The sequence below is a fragment of the Suricata suricatta genome, chromosome 12 (genome assembly GCF_006229205.1).
Source record: "Suricata suricatta isolate VVHF042 chromosome 12, meerkat_22Aug2017_6uvM2_HiC, whole genome shotgun sequence".
Classification (NCBI taxonomy): domain Eukaryota; kingdom Metazoa; phylum Chordata; class Mammalia; order Carnivora; family Herpestidae; genus Suricata; species Suricata suricatta.
In genome coordinates this window covers 102,406,678-102,418,753 of record NC_043711.1, presented here as the reverse complement: position 1 = coordinate 102,418,753, position 12,076 = coordinate 102,406,678, and positions in this window count along the sequence as shown.

Sequence of the window (12,076 nt, the reverse complement as noted above, 5' to 3'; positions counted from 1 at the left end):
TCCCACATCAGCTTCTGTCTGACAGCTTAGAGTCTGGAGCCTGCTTCAGAGTCTGTGTTTCCTTCTCTCTCTGCCCCCCCCCATTTGTCACCCCCCCCACCTCTCAAAAATAAATAAATATTAACATTAAAAAAAATCTGGACGAAACTGTGAAACATAGCCATTATAACCCGCTGGAAATTGGTCAAAGTCATACAAACTGACTGAAAAGATTTATTAATGAAAATTACTAAACTTCAGTTAAGAACAGCATGAAATCTGTGACATTTTTGCCTGTGGTTGTTCTTATTCTTTTTTTTTTTTAAGATTTAATTTTAAGTAATCTCTGAACCCAATGTGGGGCTCGAACTCACAACTTGGAGATCAAGAGTTGCATGCTCCACCAACTGAGCCAGCCGGGTGTTCCTGGATGCTCTTACTCTTGAAAGCAATAAGGGAAAGACCAAAAGTAACAAAGACAAGAAAGGAACAGAGAAAATCTCCAGAAACAGCAACAAAACAAGTAATAAAATGGCACTAAATACATATCTATCAATAATGACTCTGAATGTAAATGGACCAAATACTCCAATCAAAAGAAATAGAGTGTCAGAATGGATAAACAAACAAACTAAGACCCATGCATATGCTGCCTACAAGAGACTCACTGTAGACCTAAAGACACTTGCCAATTGAAAGTGAGGGGATGGTCAGGGCGCCCGGGGGGCTCAGTCAATTACACATCCAACTTCAGCTCAGGTCATGATCTCACAGTTTGTGAGTTTGAGCCCTGCATCGGGCTCTGTGCTAACAGCTCGGAGCCTGTGCTTCAGATTCTGTGCCTTCCTCTCTCTCTGCCCCTCCCCCACTTGTGCACTGTGTCTTTCTCAAAAATAAATAAACATTAACAAAACATTAAAAAAAAGAAAGTGAGGGGATGGAGTAATATTTATCCTATGGATGGATATCAAATGAAAGCAACAAGGGAAATAAAATTAATGACTGACTTCTCATCAGAGATAATGGACCCAAGAGCAGTAGAATGACATACTTAACATGCTGAAATAAAACAGTCAAGCAAGAATTCTATATCTAGCAAATATAAAAAATGAAGGTGAAATAAATACTTTTGCAGATAAACAAAGGCTGAAAGAATCTGGTGCTAGCAGACCTGCCTTCCAAGAAATATGAAAGGAAGTTCTTCAAGTTGAAATTAACACTAGACAGTAACTTGAATTCATGAGATGATGCGAAGAATCGCAGAAACGGTAAATGTAAAAGATTCTATAAATAGAGTCCATCTTCTCTCTTGCCTTTTAAAAAATATAAGATTGGGCAAAGCAATAATTCTGACATTGTATGGTTGGGTGATAACGGCACAGAGGATGGGGAGAAAAATGAGACAGGATGGAGAAAGTTCCTATATGTAACTGGGAGGTAGTATTCTAAAGCAGATTGTGCTAAATTAAAATGAATGTTGTAATCCTTAGAACAGCTACTAATATAATAACTCAAAAACAGTACAAAAAATTAACAGACAAATTAACATGATTCATGAAAACACATTTAACATAAAATAAGACAGCAAAGGAGAACAAAAGAGAGACATATGACAAATAGAAAATAAACAGTCATCCAGAATGACTAAATACATATCTTGAAGAGACTAAGTATTTCAAAAGATGGAGACTGTCAGAATGGATGAAAAAGCAAGGCCCAACTATGTGCTAGCTATAAACGGAGACACCGTAGATTGAAAGACACAAATGGATTGAAAGCAAAGGGATAGAAGAAAAGTTATACGATGCAAATAGCAACCATGAGAAAGCTGGAGTCCCTGTATTGATATCAAATAGCTTTAAGACAGACCATAATGATAAGCGGTCAATATGTGAGTTAGATATAGAAATTGTAAACGTTTGTGGATGTTACCAACCTCTGTTGATTAACCACAGAGGTAAAGGAAAGGTTGACTTAACCGAAAGGAAAAATAGACATTCCAATACTAATAAGTAGAGATTTCAATACCTCACCCTCAACAATTAAATAGCCGGACAAAAAAAGTCAGCAAGGGTAGGATCGTGAAACGGTATGATACTATGGAAAACAATATGGCAGTTCTTGAAAAAATTAAAAATAGTATTACCATATGACCCACAATTCCGTTTCTGAATATATATCCAGAAGAGCTGAAAGCTGGGTCTCAAAGAGATATTTGCACACGCATGGTCACAGCGGCACCATTCACAATAGCCAAGAGGTGAACGTAGTGGAAATGTCCACGGCGGATAACCGAATAAACAGAATGTGGCTTATACCTGGGAAAGGATGAACGGGCTACACACCACATGCTACAACATGGATGAGCCTGTGGACATTAGGGTAAGTGAAATAAGCCAGTCACAAAGAGATACATACTGTATGCGCTCACTTGTATCTCAAATACGCAAATTCACAGAAACAGAAAGTAGGATGGCAGTTAGAAGGGACTACGGGTAGTTGTGTCTGAGTGGGTGCAGAGTTTCAGTTTTGCAAGATGATACAATTCTGGAGGTCGCTATCTTGACAATGTGAACATATTTTACATTACTAAACTGTACACTTTTTTTAAATTAGGAAAGTTTTTTATTAATGCTATTTATTTATTTTTGAGAGACAGAGAGAGACAGTGCGAGAAGGGGAGGGTCAGAGAGAGAGGGAGACACAGAATCGGAAGCAGGCTCCAGGCTCTGAGCTGTCAGCACAGAGCCCGACGCGGGGCTCGAACCCACGAACCGTGAGATCATGACCTGAGCCAAAGTTGGACACTTAACCGACTGAGTCACCCAGGTGCCCCTATGTTTTTTTTTTTTTTTTGAGAGGGAGAGAGAGACAGAGAGAGAGGAGGAGAGGGTGAAAGAATCTCAAGCAGGTGCCCCATTATGTTATGTGTTTTTATCACAGTTGCAACAAATCAATAGGGATATGGAAGATTTGAATAACGCTATCAACCAACTTGGCCTGACATTCATAGAAAACACCTAAAGGCTAAAGAATACGTTTTCTTTTTAAGAGCACATGAAACATTCTCCAGGATAGGTCATTAGCTGGACCACAAAACAAGGCTCACATTCCTAAAGATTAAAATATACAAAGTACATTCTCTGGTCACAACAGAATTAAAATGGAAGCCTGTAATTGGAAGATACCGAGGAAAACTTTCAAAATTAAGCAACACTTCGAAATAAACTTATGGAGCAAAAAAGAAATCACAAGAGAAGTTAAAAAACCACTTTGGGAGAATTAAAATGAAACACAACACAGACGTACGGGATGTGACTAAGCAGAGCTAACGGTGAAATCGATCGCTGTGGACGGCCAACTTGGAAAAGAAGGAGGGTCTCCGATCGGTAACCTAATAGGACACATTCATAAAAGCGAAGACACACCTCCCGCTCCCCCGGCTTTTCACGGTTTCTCCCATTGGTCTCAGGCCTCTTTCACCGACCTCTTCTTCTTCGCCGCCGCTTGGCCATTAAATGTTGGAGATTCATTTTCTTTCTTTTGTAAAAAAATGTTTATTTATTTTCGGGGCGGGGGGGGGGGCAAAGAGAGAAAGAATCCCAAGCAGGCTCCATGCTTAGCGTAGAGCCCGATGTGGGGTTTGATCTCACAAACCTCGAGATCATGACCTGATTGAGATGGAGAGTCGGGTGCTCAACTGACTGAGCCCCCGATCTAAATGGTGTAGATCTTTAGGGCTCACTCTCAAGCTTCTCTCTCGCTCTGTATCTGCACCCCACCCTCAGACTCAGTTGCCTTTCGCCTAGTGACTCCTAAACGTACCTCCCCAGCCCTGACTCCTCCTCTGTGCTCCAGGCCGTTAGAGACCTGTCAACAGCTCCCGGTGTCTCTTCAGGGACTTCAAATACGACCTGTGCCAAGTTGAGAGCAGGGGTTCCCTCCACCCACACCAATCTTCACCCCTGTTCTCTTTCAGCACCTCGGGGAGAATAGTCAACTTAGAGACCTAAAAGGCCTGCCTGAAATGTGTCCATTTCACCACACTGGCAGTTCATCACCTAACGCCCCTGACCCTGAATCCTTTTACTTTTCTCCGCCTTCAACGCCACCAACTGGCCCGTCCTCTCTCATCTACATTACAGCCACAGCCTCCAATGGGCCTCTTCTTGCTGGCTCTTTTTTTCTACTCGCACGGGAGTTTTGTTCTTGTGGTTGCTTTGTCTTGCGTGCTTCAGGTATCTTACTGTCCCTGACCTGCTAAAATATCTCAGTGGCTTCGCACAGACCCAAACCCCACCTGGTGGGTTCCAGCCTCATCATTCCCTTTCCAGTTCCTCAGCATGCCGCTCTCTCTGGCCACGGAGCCTTTGCTTTTGCCGTGTTCTCTCAGTTTGAGTTGTGATTCCCTCTTCTTCCTGGTCTGGGTAACTTTTATTCCTCCTTCAGACCTCACCTCATCCTTCGTTTCCCCAGGGGAGCCTTCCTGGCCCCCCAGCAGAGAGCAGGGGCCCCGGCTGTGTTTTCTGGTAGACCGTTCGTTGGTTCTCAACCAGATACACTTTTGCCCCCCAGGGGACATTTGGAGATCTTTGCAGTTGTCGTAACTGAGGACCCTTGCATCTAGTGGGCAGAGTCCACGTGTGCTATCAGACACCCCATGCTGCGAAGGACAGCCCCGCACGTCCGTGCTGCTGAGGCTGGAGAGCGCTGCGGTGGACCTCGGTCCTCCCCTCCGGAGGGTGCGTCTCTGTCTATTACTCTGCAGTCGCGGGTGCCTGGAGCTTCACGAGAGCCACAGTCACGATGCCTCTTGTTCATACAGGGTCCGCCATGCCTCGCACATTCCACGTCCTTCGTGGGTCCAGGTGCTAGGATACTGGCAGTCCTTCTTCTCCCTCTTTTTGTAAGAGCATCTTGATTTTCCTGTGGGCAACAAATTCTTCAGCATTTCATTTGTTTTTGGTGGGTCCGCCTACTGTGGTTCCTCACCTTACCCTAATCCCCAGCCACGAGGTGGGCATATGACCACAGTGCATGAATTACACCCTCTCCTGCTTTTGAAAATAAAGTTGGAAATTTTCTTTTTTTAACGTTTATATATTTTTGAGAGAGACAGAGAGAGCAAGCAGGAGAGAGACTCAGAGAAAGAGGGAGAGAGAGAATCCCATGCAAGCTCTGGGCGGTCAGGGTGGATCCCGATGTGGGGTTCAGACCCACGAACTGTGAGATCATGACCTGAGCCGAAACCAAGAGTTGGACGCTTAACTGACTGTGCCACCTGGGTGCCCCAAGTTGGAAAATTTCATAAATAAACAGGGAATAAATATTGGAACACAGCCACACTCGTTCCTTTACATCTGTCTGGGGCTGCTTTCACGTACAATAGCAGAGTCAACCTGTTGCAAGAGAGGCTGTATGGCCTGCACAGAGGAAAATATTTATAATCTGGGCACTTGCAGAAAACATTTGCCAACCCCTGATCTGACACAGTAACTGGGGGCACCTGGGCGGCTCAGTGGGTTAAGCATCTGACTTTGGCTTAGGTCATAGTCTCACAGTTCGTGGGTTTGAGCCCCACATCAGGCTCTGTGCTGACAGCTCAGAGCCTGGAGCCTGCTTTGGGTTCTGTGTCTCCCTCTCTCTCTGCTCCTCCCCTGCTTGTGCTCTCACACAAAAACAAAATAAATAACAACAAGAAAATAAAAGCAGTAACTCACGACTTCTCACTGCTGCTGCCGCCCTGGACCTCTAAAGCCAGCTGGTTCACTTTTCCTTCAATTTTGTTACCTTCCCGGCGATGTTCCAGTAACCCCCATCTGTCCTCACCTCCGCCTTTTTGGCTTATTGTGGCCAGAGTAGGTTTCAAATGTCACCTAAAGAGGCTTAACTAATTCAGCCACCCAATAGATGCGTGTTAAGTAGTTTAACATTGTAGCAGGTTGAAGGGTGGTCCCCCAAAAGATACGTCCATGTCCTAATCCCCAGAATCTGTGAATGTGACCTTATTTGGGAAGAGGGCCTTTGTAGCTGTAACTAAGTTAAGGATCTCAAAATGAGATCATCCTGGATTATCTGGGTGAGCCCTAAATCCAATGGTAAGTGTCTGTATAAGAGACACAGAGGAAGCGGCCACGTGAAAATAGAGGCAGACATTAGAGTGATTCTCTGGTGGACACAGCCAGGGAATACCGGAGCCAGGTGAGCACAGGAGAGGAAGGAGAAAGAAGGAAAGGGAAGGAGGAAGGATGGATTCCCTTACAGTCTTCAAGAGAAACATGAGACCACCAGCACCCTGATTTTGGACTTCTGGCCTTGAGGGCCCTGAGAAAGTAAATTTCTCTTCCTTTAAATCCCCAGTTTGTGATTATTTGTTATAGAAGCCATGGAAAGTGAATACAACAGCCATCCCATTTCCTAATGCTTTGGGGATAAGACGCAGTCTCCTTAAATGTTTACAAGGCTTTTCATGGGCTGGCCACTATCTTTTTCTCCCCTTCCCTCCCCTCCCCCCTTCCTTCCAACCACTTTCCTTCATTTTTAAGTAAATTAATGATTTTAGGTTCCCAGCAACATTGAATGGGAGATAGCGATTTCGCATATACCTCCTTCCTCTACTCACGCACAGAATTCTGAAACACCAACATCCTCTCTCACGTGATGCATTTGTTAAAATTCATGATCCTGGGCGCCTGGGTGGCTCAGTCGGTTGGGCCTCCGACTTCGGCTCAGGTCAGATCTCACATTCGGGAGTTCGAGCCCGGCGTCTGCTGACAGCTAGCTCAGAGCCTGGAGCCTGCTTCTGGTTCTGTGACTCCTTCTCTCTCTGCCCCTCCCCCTCTCATGCTCTGTCTCTTCTGTATCAAAACTAAATAAAACATTTTAAAAAAAAATTCATGATCCTATTTGGACACATCATTATCATCCAAAGCCTGTATTACCTTAGGGTTCGCTCTTGGTGTTATATATTCTATAGGTTTGAACACATTTATGTTACTTGTCCACCTGTCCAGTATAACAAAGAGTGGTCTCACCACCCTAAAGAAAATCCGTACCCCTCTCCGTCTCCCCCAACCCGTGGCAATCCCTCATCTTTTTAGTGCTCCATCGTTTGCCTTTCCCAGAATGTCATATATTTGGAATCCTGCAAAATGTAACTTCTTATACTTAGTAATATGCGTGTGGTTTTCTTCTCTTTTTTTAAACCATAATTTATTGTCAAGTTGGCTCCCATATGACACCCAGCGCCCATCCCGTGTGCCCTCCTCCATGCCCGTCACCCATGTTTCCCCTCCCCCCCCCCCATCAATCTCTTTTTTTTTTTTAACCTGTTGATAGGATGGATCGCATTCATTGATTTTTGAATGTTGAACTAGCTTTGCATATCTGGGATAAATCTCACTTGGTCGTGATGTATTTCATATTATTAGATTTAATATGCTAATCTAATATGTATCGCATTTATGTTCTTGAGAGATGTAGGTCTGCAGTTTTCTTTTCTTGTAATGGCTTTGTCTGGTTTTGGTGTTAGGGTAATAATACCGGCCTCGTGAGCACGAGTTAGGGAGTATTCCTTCGGCTTCTCTCCACTGAAAGAGATGAGAGAGAATTGGAAGAATTTCTTTCCTAAAAGCTAATAGAATTCATCAGTGAACCAACCTGGGCCTGTTGCTTTCTGTTTTGGAATGTTTTTTAATTATTGATTAAATTTCTTTAATAGATATAGGCCCATTCAGTTGTCTGTTTCTCTCTGTGCGAGTTTTGGCTGAGTGTATCTTTCAAGGAACCGGCCCATCCGCTTCTTCTACTATTGGATTTGTTGGCATAGACTTGTTGATAATATTCTGATTATAATTTTAATATCCACGGATCTGTAGCGACATCTTCTCTTTCTTTTCTGATATTAGTAGTAATCTGTGTCTTCTTTTTTTTATTTAAAAATTCTTAAAATTTTATTTATTTTTTGTTTTATTTATTCTTGACAGAGAGAGACAGAGTGTGAGTGGGGGAGGGGAAAAGAGATAGGGAACACAGACTCTGAAGCAGGCTCCAGGCTCTGAGCTGTCAGCACAGAGCCCGACGCGGGGCTCGAACCCCCAAACTGTGAGATCATGACCTGAGCTGAAGTCAGACACTTAACCAGCTGAGCCACCTAGGCGCCCCTGTGTCTTCTCTTTTTCCCTAAACTAGCCTGGCTAATAGCTTATTGATTTTATCCGTCTTTGGAAAGAATCAACTTTTGGTTTTGTTGATTTTCTCTATTGGCTTCCTGTTTTCAATTTCTTTGATTTTGCACTTTTATATTTCTTCTTAATTTGAATTTAATTTGCTCTTCTTTAAAAAATTTTTTTTATGTCTTTATTTTATTTTGAGAGACAGAGACAGAAAGTGAGCAGGGGAGGGGCAGAGATCGAGGGAGACACAGAATCTGAAGTAGGCTCCAGGCTCTGATCTGTCAGCACAGAGCCTGACATGGGGCTCGAACCCATGGACTGTGAGATCATGACCTGAGCCGAATCTGATGCTCAACCAACTGGGCCACCCATGCGTTCCTGCATTTCTTTTTCTAGTTCCTAAAGTGGGACCTTAGATGACTGAGTTTAGATCTTTCCTCTCTTCAATATATGTACTCGGTGCTATAGATTTCCCTGTAATCTCTGCTTTCACTGCATCCCACAACATTGGAAAGGTTGTATTTTAATTTAGTTCAAAATATTTTATTTATTTATTTATTTTATTAATTAAATTTTAGAGCAAGCAGGCACAAGCAGGGGAGAGGGGCAGAGGGAGAGAGAATCCCAAGCAGGCCCCACGCCCAGTGTAACCGGACATGGAACTCAATTCCATGACCTGAGCCAAAATCAAGAGCTGTTCACTCAACCAACTAAGCCACACAGGCACACTTCATTTAATTAAAAATATTTTAAAAATTTCTCTTGTGATTTCTTCTTTGACCTACATGTTATTTATAAGTGTTATTTAATCTCCATATATTTGGAGTTTTCCAACTATCTTTCTGTTAATGCTTTCTGCTTTAATTCCATTGTGGTCTGACGGAAGACACTGAATACTTCTTTTATATTCTGGTTTATGGCCCAGAATGTGGTCTATTTTGTTAAATGTTCCATGTGAGCTTGAGAAGAATCTGCTCTTGCTGGATGAAATATTCTACAGACGTCAATTATATCCAGTTGATGGATAGTATTATTAATTTTTACGGTATCCTTACTGATTTTCTGCCTGCTAAATCTCCCCTTGGGGGGGGGGGGTTTGAAGTCTCCTACCTGGCCAGTAGGTTCATCTGTTTCTTCCCAGTTCCTCCAGTGTTTGTCTCAAGCATTTTGATACTTTGTTGTTAGGTGCAGGCACATCAAGGATTGTTCTGTCTTCTGGAGAACTGACCCCTTTCTCATTATGCAAGGGCCATCTTTACTCCTGATAATTTTCTTTGCTCTGAAGTCTGCTCTATCTGAAATCCCTGTAGTTACTCGTAGTTTTCAAATTCGTGTTAGCATTGTTTCCCTTTCTCTCTTTACTTTTTTAAATTTTATTTTAGAGAGACAGTGTGGGAGGGGGACAAAGAGAGAGAGAATCTTAAGCAGGACTAGCTCCCAGGATCCTAGGATCATGACCTGAGAAGAAATCAAAGAATCAGATTCAGATGCTCAACTGACTGAGCCACTCAGGTGCACTTCTATCCATTTACTTTTAAACTATGTGTCTAAGTGTAAATGAATGTCTTGTAGACAAATATGAATCAGTCTTTTTTTTTTAATCCACAGTGACAATTTCTTTTAACTGATGTTCTTACATTTACATTTGAAGTGATCATTAAGGGGCTCCTCGGTGGCTCAGTCGGTTGAATATCTGACTCGTGATTTCAGCCCAGGTCATAATCTCACGGTTCTTGAGGTCGGGCTCTGGCCTGACAGTGCAGAGTCTGCTCGAGAATCTCTCTCTCTCCCTCTCTCTCTCTGCCCTTCCCCTGCTCGTGCTCTTTCCCTCAAAATAAATAAATAAATAAACTTAAAAAAATTAAGTGATCATTAGTATTACTGGATTGATAATCTATCATATTTTTTCCTGTTTTCTATTTGTTGCCTTTATTTCTTGTTCCTATTTTTCATCTTCCATTCTTTCTGCCCTTTTCAATTTAACTGAGCTCTTTACATGATTCAATTTTTTTCTCCTGTCTTAGCATATAAGTTGTATTTCTTTTTTTTTTTTTAAACGTTTATATATTGAAAGAGCACGAGCCAGCGAGGAGCAGAAAGAGTGGGAGACACAAAATCTGAAGCAGGCTCCAGGCTCTGAGCTCTTGGCACAAAGCCTGACACGGGGCTTGAACTCGTGAACTGTGAGTTCATGACCTGAACCGAAGTCGGACACTTAACCGACTGAGCTGCCCAGGTGCCCCTAAGTTGTATTGCTTTAAAGGTTTTTTTTTTAGTGGTTGCTCTATAGTTTTCCATACGTTTACTACTAATCCAAGTTGACTTTCAAATAACACTAGACTGCTCTGTGGGTATAGTTATGGTTCTTATAATAGGAAATTATTTCTCATCCTTCTCTCCCATCTCTTGTGCCATTGCTTTCATTCACTTTACCATGTACAAGCACACATAAAATACATACATGTTATCAGTACATAACTGAATACATTATTGGTATCATTTTGAACAAACTTTTATCTGTTAGATTAAGAATAAGAAAAGGATTTTACCTTCACTTATTCATTCTCCAGTGCTCTTCCTTTCCATCTGGAGGTCTGAGTTTCTTTTTATTTTTTTTAAATGTTTTTATTTATTATTGAGAGAGAGAGAGAGAGAGAGAGAGAGAGAGACAGCATGAGCAAGGGAGGGTCAGAGAGAGAGAGAGGGAGACACAGAATCTGAAGACAGGCTCCAGGCTCTGAGCTGTTAGCACAGAGCCCAATGCGGGGCTGGAACCCTCAAACTGTGACCTGAGCCGAAGCCGGACGCTTCACCCACTGAGCCACCCAGGAGCCCCTGCAGGTCTGAGTTTCTGACCTGCATTATTTTCCATCTCTAAAGAACTTCTTTTAACATTTCTTCCAAGGCAGGTCTACTGGCAACAAATTCCTTCAGTTTGGGGTTTTTTTTTCCCCTGAGAAAGTCTTCATTTCTCTTTCACTTTTGAAGGTTAATTGCCCAGGATACAGAATTCTAAAGATTGGTGGGTTTTTTTCTTTAAACGCTTTAAATATTTCTTTCCATTCTCTTCTTGCTTGCATGGTTTCTGCGGAGGAGCTGGAGAGAAATCTTTGCTTTTCTGTAAGAGAGGTGGGTCATTCTTCTGATTCCTTCCTTCCTTTTTTCCTTCCTTCCTCCCTCCCTCCCTTCCTTTTTCAGTTCCCATCCCAGAGCCGGTCTCAGGTTGCCATTCTTCTGGTTTCTTCCAACACTTTTTCTAAATCTTTGATTTTATTAAGTTTGAATATGATACGAAAAGGTGTTTGTTTTGTTGTCGTCCTTTGGTTTTTGGCGTTTATCCTGTTTGGTGTTTTGTGAGCTGCCTGGACCTGTACTTTGGTGTCTCATATTAATTTGGGGAAATTCTCCATCATTATTGTTTCAGACATTTTCTTCTCCTTTCTCCCTTCTCCTTCTGCTTTTCCTATTATGGGTATGTTACACTTTTTTTTAATTTTTTATTTTTTTGGTTGTCCCACAGTTCATGAATATTCTGTTCCATTTTCTTCCCTGTGTTATTTATTTATTTATTGTCTTTGTCTTTGGTTCTCTAGTTTAGGAACCTTCTATTATCATACCCCCAAGCTCAGAGAATCTTTCTTCAGCTACATCCCGTGTCCCAATAAGCCCAACAGAGGCACTCTTTTTTTCTGTTACAGCGTGGTGGATGTCCAACAATTTTTTTATTTTCATCTCTCTGCTTACATTCCCCCAAGTGTTCTTGCACGCTGTCTGCTCTTCCCATTAAAACGAGTTTTTAAAAACTCCTGGTCTGATCATTCCAGCCTCCCTTGTCATCTCGGAGTCTGGTTCTGATACTTGCTCTGTCTCTTTACGCCGCCTTCCCCACCTTCCATAAGGCCTCTAATAACGGCTGAGGGCCA